Consider the following 13,182-nt stretch of genomic DNA (forward strand, 5'->3'; position numbering starts at 1 on the left):
TTCTGGAGAAGGTTCTTTTGCATGGCAGCTTCGAGATGTTTGGGTGAACAAATGGAAACGGTGCAACATTCCTTTAGGCACCGCCACTTCCTTAGTTCCCACCTCCACCCATGTCTTACACCAGGACCTGAGAGGTCAACCTTTTTTGGTGCTAGACGGGGAGGTGAAACAAGTAGAGTTGTCCTCATGCGGGCAATTCTTGCAGAAGTACCTGCGTTGGCCAGGGCAAGTCAAATTTAGTGAAGAAGCCTGCGGGCTCAATAACGCAGAATGCGAGGCTACCATTCAAAAGATCCACCCTGAAGCCAAACCGATAGTTCCGGTGTCTGAAGGAAAGGTTTGTTTTTTTAACAGAAGGTCTAATGATACATTCAAGGTATATTCTCATAATTGTTCCGATAAGGGGGATTTTCCAAGGGGAACATATTGTGTGAGTGGAGATCCCATATGGATCCTGTCATCCAGGTTGGATGACGTTGTTTCTCAAATTGTTAAGAGAACTCTAAAGGTCAAAGTTTCACGGGTAGTTCCCGTCCTGAAAGAGAACACGACATGGGACAAATGGGAACAGGGTTTTATCCAAGACGACCACATTTTGTTACAAAGGTTAAACAAACAGTACACTAAGTTAGAGGTAAGATTTCACCATGATACAGGTGATCTTAACGAGGTAGAACACAAAAATGAGCAGGTGAGTTCCAGTCTGACCTGGTGGACACAGGTTCCGGTGATGTTCCAGGGACACTCGGACTGGGCCTCTGCAGTCCCAAAGTTCTTCCTACACCCACTGGTCGTCTGGATGTAGATGACAACTTTAGGCATCATTATCCAGGTGAGGTTGCGTGTTAAAATTACGTAAAACAAATTAACCTGGTCCAGAGATTGGTGCCTCATAAACAATCTCATGAACCAATAGTTTAAATTAAGGGATATACTGGGTTACGGGTATAGGTTTAGTAGTACCTATGATGGAGCTGATTGTATAAAGGCGCTCTTTTAGAAGGCACCTGGCACTGCTCCGTTTTGTAACAACCAAACGAGTTTCACTTTTCTGTGGTCATGCAAGTTTGTGAGTGATACGTAAGTGACGCAAATGCTGAGCATGTGGTATAGAGGGACTTAGAAGTAGGGCCTCCCCAGAGAGCCGGCTTACAGGAAGACCAAGAGGTCGTGCTCCTTCTCTTCAAGGGGTGACCGCCTAGAGCAGAGAAGATGTGTGAGCACGAACATCGAAAAGTGAAACATAAAAGAAAGAAACCAGGTACTGGGAGGTTCAGACGGTGGGATCTGCGGGTCAAGCGGTTTTAGGGGGGATTGTTATAATTTAAGTAGGCCTCAGTTACTTGGCCTGAGTTTTATGTAAAAGGCTTGTCCGCAGTGTATGCCTTTAAAATAAATAGAGTTTTGTGATGCAGGCCTAAGCATCTCAGTGTCTGCTTGTTATTCATTTTGTCTCAAGCAGATACTGAGAACATGTTCCTAAAAGAAGGCCATCGGCCTACTCTGACCTCAAAACGTACACCACAGGAACAGTAAACATCAGCCGTATTTACCAAATATCCACATTCCAGTAAGTAAAGGAAAGGTGACATTAAATATTAATCGAGTGGGTGGGTATTATGACACCACGATAGGGCTCATCCAATAGTCTGGTCTAGGGGATGGCGAATATGATGTCACGTTTAACTCTTTCCTAGTCGGTATTAATAGCCGGACGAGCTGAAAAAGGTAGCTCTCTCTCTGATTCCTGCTATGCTTCAATACTGACTGGGACATCTAAGTATGTTCTTCCTTTCTGTAATCTGATATAATGTATGCTGTACATAGGTAGTCTAGATGTAACATAGAGTAGATACAAGAAGACCTGGGTACTTTCAGAAGGAAGGTACTCACGCAGCTGTAACGCAACATGGAAGTCTGCTTTGCTAGGAGATGATAAACTGTATCTATCTGTATTTCTGTTACTTGAATAAATAACGTAAACATTGAAGAAGCCTGAGAAAGTCTATCTCCTGCTTGCTGTGTGTGGAGAGTCAAGTGATCTCACAGTCTGTGAGACGCAACTGTAAGAAGTTACTGGTGTCGAAGCAAGGTGATATAGAACAGGTTCTAACACTGGCTACATATACTGGGGACACCTATAGACCTGCCTAACTATTCTGGGGACACCTAAAAACCTGGCCATCTGTACCGGAGAAATCTATAGACCTGGCTAACTACTCTGGGGACACTGAAAGACCCGGCTACCTATTCTGGGGACATTATACACCTGGCTACCTATTCTGGGGACAACTATACTCATGACTACTTATACTGGGGACACCTATAGACCTGGCTACCTATGCTGGGGGTACCTATTTTGGGGTAACTGCTGTCAGATTATCTGTATTAATGGGGAACTGCTGCCATATTATGTATGTTAGGGGCACGGCTGCTGCCAGATTTTGCGTATTTTGGGGAACTGCTGCCAGATTGTGTATGTTTGGGGGACCACTGCTGCCAGATTACATGTATTTTGGGTGTTATGTGTATTTTGGGTGATCTGCTGCCAGGTTTTGCGTATTTTGGGGAACTGGTTCCAGATTATGTGTATGTTGGGGGGAACTGCTGCTGCCACATTGTCTATTTTGGGGGAACCACTGCCATATTATTTGTATTTTGCAGGAACTTCTACCAGATTACGCGTATTTTTGGTGAAATGCTGTCAGATTACATCTATTTTTGGGGGCTACACTACGGCAGAGCTCAAACTTCCCCGGCAGACAATTTACACCACTGCTAAGGTCATGTATATTTGGCCCCACCCATGACCACGCCCACGTTATGCTTGACCACACCCACTTTTGGCACGATCAGTACGATGTCCTCCTTTTCAGGGTGTGATGTCCTCCTTTTTGGGGTTCTGCAAGTGGCCACCCTAAGTGCTGCAGAAACACAAACTAGTGTGTGACACCCTCTACCATAATAACACCCTCTCCCTACATTCAGAGTAGCATAGCAAAGCATGGTATTCTACCTACTCCAGTGGCAGGTCTTATCTAAACTCTTCTCTGTTCTTCATTGCAGCTAACTACTTAAAAGTGTATCAGAGCTCACATAACTAAAAAGATGTATACATACCTGGGGCTTCGTCCAGCCGCATCCACTCAAATCACTCCCACGCCGCTGTCCTCCGATGTCTGCAGCGCCGGTACCAGGTCCCCGCACTTCCGTCAGTCGGCTCCAGTCTGCGCATTTAGAAGTGCTTTGTGTATGTCTGCAGCAGCTACTGTAGATATACGTAGAGGGTGCACTTCTCCTGTGTAGACTGGACCCGACTGACGGAAGTGTGGGGACCCGGTACCAGAGCTGCAGACATCGGAGGACAGCGGCGTGGGAGCGATCAGAGTGGATGCGGCTGGACGAAGCCCCAGGTATGTATAAATCTTTTTAGTTATGCGAGTTCTGTTTTTTTTTAGGCTTGGTTAACACTTGCGATAAAAAACTGACCCGCATAAAAAAGTATTCATTAAAATTGATAGGTTTTTAAAGGTATCAGTTTTTTATCCATGCCATTAGCGTGCGGTCACTGACATCCATCGGTAAAATCGCTGCAGACCCAAGTTTTCGATTTTGGCAGAACGGATCCATTCTAATGGAGCAATGGGAACGGAATCCATAGGGTAACATTGGATCCATTACCATCCGTTAGCAGATGGTGGCAGAACAGATCCTAACAGTCTGTTTTTAGTGTCAATGTAAACCTGGACTTATGCTGCATACTTCTGTACGGCTCTCAGGTGTTCTTCTGTGACATGTCAGGTTCTGTATAGAAGTATGCTACAGCATAGCTCCCGCTGCTGTGAAGAGCAGAGGAGAGGTATGTGAACCTGTCCAACCACAGTACTTAAAGAGTATCTGTAGTGAAAAAGTGCCCCTGGGAGATACTTGCCTCATGAGGGGTAAACCTCTGGATCCTATTGAGGCTCCCCTTGTCCGCCTTAGCAACCCCGATCCAGCGCTGGCCCCCCGGAAAGTCTGCGCAGGCGCACTATGGCTTCCACCGCTGGGTCGTCCTGAACAATGCGCTTCATGCAGGTGCAGCAGCTGCTTTCCAGTTGGGCTCCGGCGGAAATGGCCAAGCCCGATCGGATCCACTCTACTGCACAGGCGTCTTGCGCCTGCGCAGTAGAGCAGACCCTATATTTCCGCCCATGCAAGAAGCTGATACTGCGCCTGTGCGAGGCTCGCAGTGTAAATATTATGCTGTTCATTTTGCCAGGAGAGCCAGTGCTGGATCCATGCTGCAGAGGAGGACAGAAGCAAGCTTCATTAGGATCTAGAGGCTTCCCCTCCTTAGGCAAGTACCCCCGGGTCGATTTTTACCCTACAGGTTCCCTTTAAAATAACATGCTCTGCTGTGCTACTCTGAACTGCAGCAGTTTTATTTGAGCTGCAGCTACAGGGAAGCACTGGAAGGGGGGCTTGGGATGTGGGAGAGAATTGCACTATTACTCAGACAAGGCAGGTTACTTGCAAGAGTAATTTGGGGCTCCGGTGATAGCAGACCCCGAATTACGTCTCCCACTGTGGGTGAATAGTTAATGCTTGGGGAGTTTAGCGGCAGGATGGAGAGTTGTCATTCAGCTGGCCTGCGCCCAACTCACCAGCAGCCATACAATACGTTCACCCCCTCAGAGAGCCTATGTCCCATGACCTGCCCTAAATGTTTTTGAAAGTTGGGCGGAGCAGAAGGAAAGAGGACAATGGGGGGGGGGGGGGGGAGGCGGGCAGTTGATGACAATGGGCCTTGGGCAGTAAAAAGTACAAATCCGGCCCTGACTACAGTGTCCACACCCATAATTTCTTTCCCATTTATGTTTAGATAGCCAGTTCATCAGGCCTTCATCTTTAATCCTAACGTCACTATTTACCAACACTTTCCTGATGGTCTTACCCCTCCTAAAGCTGACCCTTGGTTGTGTGGTGGTTATATCATTCAGAGTCCTATCCAATTTAAGAATCCGCCACTGGTTCCGGACAGGCTGTCTAATTTTATCGGAGAGGGGCGAGTAGTCAAACACAAAATTGCACCGGTTCGTACTGGGGCGTAGCCGTTTTTTTTCTAGTAAGTAACTGCTCTTTAGGGACCTCCCAGGCTCTATATAGGGCCTTATATATGGATCATGTTGAATGCTGAGCTAAAGTCCAAAAACAGAATCCTGGTGTAGGAGTCAGGTCTGTCCAGGTGCTCTGTGATGTACGCCAGGCTGAAGTCAATGGCGTCTTCAACAGACCTGTTTGCCCTATATGCGAATTAGAGCGGGTCAAGGAGGGCGTTGGTGGTGTCCTAAGGTGGGCAAGGACCAGTCGCTCGAGGATCTAAGGAGGTATGCACAGGGGATAGCTGGTCTGCGCAGGTTCTTAGGCAGATCGATGACACGCCATCTGGGCCAGAGGCCTTCCTGGGGTTCAGCAACTGGCTCCGTGGCCTCAAGTTCCCCCAAAGGGAGGACCACAAGTTGCTTGGACTGGTGTTTGAATCTGTAGTAGAACTCGTTGAGCTCCTCGGCCAGTTGGAGGCTGGGGGTCATGGGTTGGGGGGTCGGTTTGAAATTTGTGGCTGCTCTAAGGCCTTTCCATACCTCCCGTGTATTTTTGGACTGGAGGCAGAGCCCCAACTTTTCAGAGTAAGCTCTCTTTGCAGCCCTCAGTTCACATTTCAGGGCATTTCTGGCCTCTCTATACTCCTCTGGTGAGCCAAACTTATGGGCCTCCTTCTTGAGTTTCTGGAGCCTGCGCAGCTTGTTATTGGGGAAGATCTTGAAGGTCTTGGATGGGATACAGGTTTCTTCACAGAAGATGATGTAAGAGGTGACATTTTCTGCCCACTCATCTAGAGTGGGTGCCTCCAGGGTCGTCCAGTCAGTAGAATCAAAACTGGCTTGAAGCTCCATTTTGACCTCTGCAGTCAATTTTTTGACCGTTCTTTTGACCGTTCTGACGGTGGGTTTGTTGTACTCCAGGAGCCTCCTGTATGTGGGTATCAGGTGGACTGTGTTGTGGTCGGAGCTCCCCAGGGTGGCTCCCTGGGTGGCCTTGTATGCATTCTTGTGGACCATGTAGCAGTGGTCCAGGGTGTTGCGATTCCTGGTGGGGCAGGTAATGTGTTGCTTATAGCGAGGCATCACCTGTTGTAAGTTCGCCTTGTTAAAACCCCCCAGGATAATGAAGAGGGCCACTGGCGTAGGGCCCGCGGTCGCAGGGGTCGCCGTGGCGACCGGGCCCGCCTCCTGAAGAGGCGGGGAGGGGCCCGGGGGCTGTGTGTTGGAGGACCCGGGCCCCGGATACAGGGCCGCGCCTGGGCAGGTGCATTGCACCCAGGCGCCTGTCTCTGACAGGCGCCGCCTGGCCGCCTCTCCCCTGCCCTAGTCGCTGCTCCCTCCCTCCCTCTAGCCATCAGACCTCGATCAGGCAGTGCCGCGGCGACCAACAGTGCGGGCGCTAGGACCCAGCGCCCGCACTGATATGCGGAAGTGACATCACTTCCGCATATAGAGCGGGTGCGTCCGGCGCCCGCTCTTACTGGTCGGGTCGCCCGCTGATCGAGGTCTGACATGCTGCAAGGTAAGGGGGAAGCGACGGCGGCTGGGGGGGGGGGTCCCTGTCACTCACTGCCTAAAGGGGCTCCCTGTCTGTCACTGCCTAAAGGGGCTCCCTGTCACTCACTAGCTAAAGGGGCTCCCTGTCACTCACTGGCTAAAGGGGCTCACTGTCACTCACTGGCTAAAGGGGCTCCCTGTCACTCACTGGCTAAACGGCGCTCCCTTTCACTCGCTGCCTAAAGGGGCTCCCTGTCACTCACTAGCTAAAGGGGCTCCCTGTCACTCACTAGCTAAAGGGGCTCCCTGTCACTCACTGCCTCAAGGGGCTCCCTGTCACTCACTGCCTAAAGGGGCTCCCTGTCACTCACTAGCTAAAGGGGGTCCATGTCACTCACTAGCTAAAGGGGCTCCCTGTCACTCACTGCCTAAAGGGGCTCCCTGTCACTCACTGCCTAAAGGGGCTCCCTGTCACTCACTAGCTAAAGGGGGTCCCTGTCACTCAATAGCTAAAGGGGCTCCCCGTCACTCACTAGCTAAAGGGGCTCCCTGTCACTCACTAGCTAAAGGGGCTCCCTGTCACTCACTAGCTAAAGGGGCTCCCTGTCACTCACTAGCTAAAGGGGCTCCCTGTCACTCACTGCCTAAAGGGGCTCCCTGTCACTCACTAGCTAAAGGGGTCCCTGTCACTCACTAGCTAAAGGGGCTCCCTGTCACTCACTAGCTAAAGGGGCTCCCTGTCATCCACTGCCTAAAGGGAGTCCCTGTCACTCACTGCCTAAAGGGGGTCCCTGTCACTCACTAGCTAAAGGTGGTCCCTGTCACTCACTAGCTAAAGGGGCTCCCTGTCACTCACTAGCTAAAGGGGCTCCCTGTCACTCACTGCCTAAAGGGGGTCCCTGTCACTCACTAGCTAAAGGGGCTCCCTGTCATTCACTAGCTAAAGGGGCTCCCTGTCACTCACTAGCTAAAGGGGCTCCCTGTCACTCACTAGCTAAAGGGGCTCCCTGTCACTCACTAGCTAAAGGGGCTCCCTGTCACTCACTAGCTAAAGGGGCTCCCTGTCACTCACTGCCTAAAGGGGCTCCCTGTCACTCACTAGCTAAAGGGGCTCCCTGTCACTCACTGCCTAAAGGGGCTCCCTGTCACTCACTGCCTAAAGGGGCTCCCTGTCACTCACTGCCTAAAGGGGCTCCCTGTCACTTACTGCCTAAAGGGGATCCCTGTCACTCACTGCCTAAAGGGGGTCCCTGTCACTCACTGCCTAAAGGGCTTATTATGTGCATTTACTGGTGAAAAGCTGTCTCTTATTATGTGCATTTACTGGTGAAAAGCTGTCTCTTATTATGTGCATTTACTGGTGAAAAGCTGTCTCTTATTATGTGCATTTACTGGTGAAAAGCTGTCTCTCATTATGTGCATTTACTGGTGAAAAGCTGTCTCTCATTATGTGCATTTACTGGGGAAAAGCTGTCTCTTATTATGTGCATTTACTGGTGAAAAGCGGTCTCTTATTATGTGCATTTACTGGTGAAAAGCGGTCTCTTATTATGTGCATTTACTGGGGGAAAGCTGTCTCTCATTATGTGCATTTACTGATGAAAGGCTGTCTGTCATTACGTGCATTTACTGGTGAAACGGTGTCTCTTATGTGCATTTAGTGGGGAAATTTTGTCAGTAAAAATAATCTTTGTCAGTATATTTTTAGGTATTTGTCAGTAAAAAATAACATGAAAGGTTGGCAACACTGGCAGGCTGCGCAGCGCAACGGGAAAGATACAGGCAGCCCACCTCACGCTTGGGCTTGGTGGGGGGAGGAGCCGACATCAGCGAGCGAGAGTAGGGTGGCCGCAGGCAGCCATAAATACGCAGTGTGTGACTGTGTCGCACACGCAGAACCTCTCAGCCTGCGTCAGTCCAGAGACTAGCAGATTTGCAGGCAGCCAAAGCCAGCCAGGAGCAAGCCAATGGAAGAGGGGTAGGAATGGGGTATCACATGCATGCGTAAAGAGGTGGAAGGTGTAGGTGTGATTAGGCAGGACATGGGTGTGGTTATGTGGTTGGGCGCGGTTAATTTAACCACTCCCATAGGAGCCAGAGAAAATCTTGCACCCAGGAGCCAGGCACCCCAGGCTCACCCCTGCCCGGATATATATGCCTGGCGCTGGCAGTGGCCATTTTGTACGAGATAGCGGCCGCCCTGCATAATTTCTACATCCTGAGTGGCTATGGACAGCCGGGTCAGGCACTTGGAGGATGAAAGCTGCAGGTCTCTGTAAACAGACAGCTAAGTGGATAGAAGATCCATCCGTGCATGCTTGCAGGAGGAGGAGGAGGATAGTGTATCTCTGTGTGAGGCTAACTTCCCACCACGTGATGTGCCCGCGCGATGTTTGACTACTAGCAGTGTGGATGAAAGAACACACTGAAGCTGTAACATGAATAGCTGAGTGGAGATTGTTATCTAGAATGCTTTGATCCTGGGCTGCCGCTGGAGTGGTGAGATTAACCCCTAATTGCCTGTGTCTCTCCTATGAACTGTGCAGCTCTGTCTTTTATTTGCCTTTGGTTGGACTCCTGTATTGAATACTTCTGTAGTGAACGTCATGGGCCCTCCAACGGTTGGGATCAGTTAGCCTGGCACTTGTGAATGTATGATTGCCTGGGTATGTTTGTTGTGTTGGTCCTATAATCTGTCCAGGGAATTTATGCTTTATAATGTAGCATTTTATTGCAGTGTTTTTAGTATTCTGGAGTGGTTAAGCACTTGTATTATTATCCTATTTAAGTGTGAAGTTTAATTAGGCATGTTTGTATAATACAAATTGGTATTACCAGTCAGCTTTGTGACCCAGTGCTAAGGTGTGTGCGTGCGTGCGTGTGTGTCAGTCAGCAGCAGTGTGTGTGTATATATATGTGCGTGTTGGCAGCAAAGTTTTTTTTAAACGTAAGTGTGAGCCGGGCCTTATGCTGGGAATACACGGGTTGATTCTGGGGCTCGATTCTGCACCCAATCGTTTTTGCCACTCAAATCTGTGGGCGATTATCTTATTTTCCGCTTGTTTTTCTTATCTTTTTCCATTGTCCCCAATGCAGAATCGAGCGGCAAAACGATCGGACGTGTCGGAAAATATCTATCGAGCCATCTTATCAGCTCAGAATCGAGCCGTGTATTCCCAGCACTAGGTTCGGGCTGATCTCTACTACTTTCAATGTGTACAGTATAAGCTGTTATTCTGTTCCTGTACTGCTAGTAAACTAGCGGCAGTGTGTGCTGATCTCTGCTACCCCCAGCGTGTACAGTTTAAGCTGTTGTTCTGTTCCTGTACTGCTAGTAAACTAGCGGCAGTGTGTGCTGATCTCTGCTACCTCCAGCGTGTACAGTATAAGCTGTTACTCTGTGCCTGTACTGATAGTAAACTAGCTGCAGCATGTGCTGATCCCTGCTACCTCCAGTATGTACAGTATAAGCTGTTACTCTGTGCCTGTACTGATAGTAAACTAGCTGCAGCATGTGCTGATCCCTGCTACCTCCAGTATGTACAGTATAAGCTGTTACTCTGTGCCTGTACTGATAGTAAACTAGCTGCAGCGTGTGCTGATCCCTGCTACCTCTAGTATGTACAGTATAAGCTGTTACTCTGTCCGGCAAGTGCAAACTTTGCCCGTTTATTGATAGAACTAGGAGCTTTCGAAATAGGTCAGGTGACACTACATATGACATAAAATCTTTTATAAACTGTGATAGTGAGAAGGTGATATATATGATTGAGTGTCCTTGTCACCTTAAATATATAGGAAAAACCAAAAGGGCTCTAAAAGAACGGGTACTAGAGCACCTGGCTATCATAGTAGGTGGGAAGGGTCAGACCAATATTGCAGAACATTATAGAGAGGCTCATGGTAACAGTTTGAGGGGAACAACTGTAAAAGGGATATACAAGCTTAATATCTCAAGCCGTAGGGGCGATTTTGATGAAGTGTTACTCTGTAAAGAATCAATGTGGATATTTAAGCTTGATACAGTGACCCCTAATGGTCTAAATGTAAAACTGGACCTCTCACCCTTTCTAAAATCAGCAAGATATGGTTGACCCCATGGCACCTAGTGTGGCCATAAGACTAATGTCGGTGACAAATTGCTCTTTTGAGTTGTGTTATTTCGATATTGAAGTGTGGATATGCCTGGTTCCGCAGTGAATGGTTTGGGTGCACCGTGTGAGAAGCTGTGCTGCTCCATGGCGACAAAGATATGTATCCGAAATTGACATTGGAGATATGATAAATCATGTGGAAATATGATCTGAAATTCCTTAAGATTTACCAGGATGGACAATATGAAGTCATGTAATATTTATAAAAATAATATTGTGGAGTGATTCTGAAATTTACGGAAGTCTATGAAGGGTACGGGCACTGGATAAAACAGAGGCATTATTCTGAAAGCATTTGCGATGTGAAATTCAATACAGAGATGAAACTGTGATGATCGATATATGCATTGCCATGAACTCTTTTAGCTGAACTTCGCTGCTGCTTCAGGCTGCTGTAGTATGCAAGGCTTTCCTGTGCTGCCTGTGTTATGTTGGTGCAGGGCAGGAGACATTCAGTGATTGGCCAGGACACGCAGTCTTACCTTCCTTTCTCCCCTCTCCCTCCTCCCCTTCTTTTGCTCTCCTCTCGGTGTTTGCTGGAAGGAGGGATGGGCGTGGCACATGTGGTGAAAAGGGTGATGCATCAGGAGCTAGCCACACCTTGAGAAAGAACCTGGGCGGTTCGAAATGCGTCGGTGGGTGGAGCTTTGGTCAGCTGATTGCTTCACAGCAGCGTGTGCCCGCCACTGCTCTGTGCCCGGCGTCCCCCGGCTTTCGCCGGTGAATCATCACAAGTGGATCCCCTGCTGCGAGTGAGCGGGGGTGATTGGACCTTAGGATCGGCTGGGTCCACGTGAGGCGGCATTACTGCTCTTTACAGAGCAATACAAGCGGCCATGTCGGTGAGACCTCCCCATGTCTTTGCTGCTATTTAGTGTGCAACAGGAGAATAAAATGTGATATGACTGTCACTAATCTCAAATTCAAGTCACTGCATTGATCGGATTATAATCCCTGTTGCTGGAAGTGTTAAGGGGGCCCCCCAACTTCTGGACATGCTACTGGGCACGGTGCACTTGGTGGTGAATGCAGGGCCGGTTTAAGCAACAATGGGGCCCCAGGGCAAAATAAACTTGGGGGGCCCCCCAACAGATACCCCGGAACAAAAATTTGGCATTAAGGGACCTTTTTTGCAGCTGGTATAGTCAGGGTGTGAAGCCCCAATCGGTCGGAGCTCCACATTCTGGATACCCCGGCCTGCATGGGGGACAAGGGGTTAAAAAGTTTCACGAGGGGGGACCCCACATAATTTAAAAAAAAAAAATTCCCACACTAAACATAAAAAAAAAACTGGGAAAATATTAAAAAAATGCTAGGGATCTTCATACAGCCATATTGCGGCTATATAGCGATCCCTGGCCAAAGAGCTGCGGCTGCGTATGGACCCCCTGGAAACCCCATCAGGAAATGTATTGCTCTTTCTTTTGATGCATGTAAAATTACACTACCGTTAGGTTTGCTACTAAAAGTGACATTTACCGCATTTAAAAGTATACTTTTTTCCTTCAAAACTTTAAAATCGATTTTCTCAAAAACTATAAGGTCTTTTTGAAAAATTGTTTTTTCCTCTTATTTCCAATGATCTCCTTAACATAGCCTGCAAATTTAGGATCTCTAGCATTTAAGTTGGATTTGCTATTAACCGTTAAAGTCGGCGGGTTTTTAAATGTGTATTTTTTTCCTTTGAAACTTTAAAATCGATTTTCTCAAAAACTATAAGGTCTTTTTTAAAACTTTTTTTTCCTCTTGTAGCCACTGGGGGCCCCTACAAGCTCTGGGGCCCTGGGGCAATTGCCCCCTTTGCCTCTATGGTAGCGCCGGCCCTGGGTGAATGCGCGGGCAAATGATGGATGTGTGATTTTGGCTCTACCATACACGTATTGCAATTGAAGCATATACTTTTCCTAACAGCTGACTTATGAAGCTATCTGCTGTGCTCTTGTTTTTAACTTTTTGTGTTGTTGATCACAATAGATTACCAAGTACTGTTTTTTGGAGATAATTTATGTCAGTGTTGTATTAATAACATTTGTATTCCTTGTTGGCACCTTGAGCCCAAGCTTGTTCTGTTCTATTATAAGCTGTTACTCTGTGCCTGTACTGATAGTAAACTAGCTGCAGCGTATGCTGATCCCTGCTACCTCCAGTATGTACAGTATAAGCTATTACTCTGTGCCTGTACTGATAGTAAACTAGCTGCAATGTGCTGATCTCTGCTGCCTCCAGCATGTACAGCATAAGCTGTCACTCTGTGCCTGTACTGATAGTAAACTAGCTGCAGTGTGTGCTGATCCCTGCTACCTCCAGTATGTACAGTATAAGGTGTTGCTCTGTGCCTGTACTGATTGAAAACTAGCTGCAGTGTGTGCTGAACTGTTACCTTCAGTATGTACAGTATAAGGTGTTGCTCTGTGCCTGTACTGATTGTAAACCAGCTGTATTGTATG

The sequence above is a fragment of the Hyperolius riggenbachi genome, chromosome 7 (genome assembly GCF_040937935.1).
Source record: "Hyperolius riggenbachi isolate aHypRig1 chromosome 7, aHypRig1.pri, whole genome shotgun sequence".
NCBI lineage: Eukaryota > Metazoa > Chordata > Amphibia > Anura > Hyperoliidae > Hyperolius > Hyperolius riggenbachi.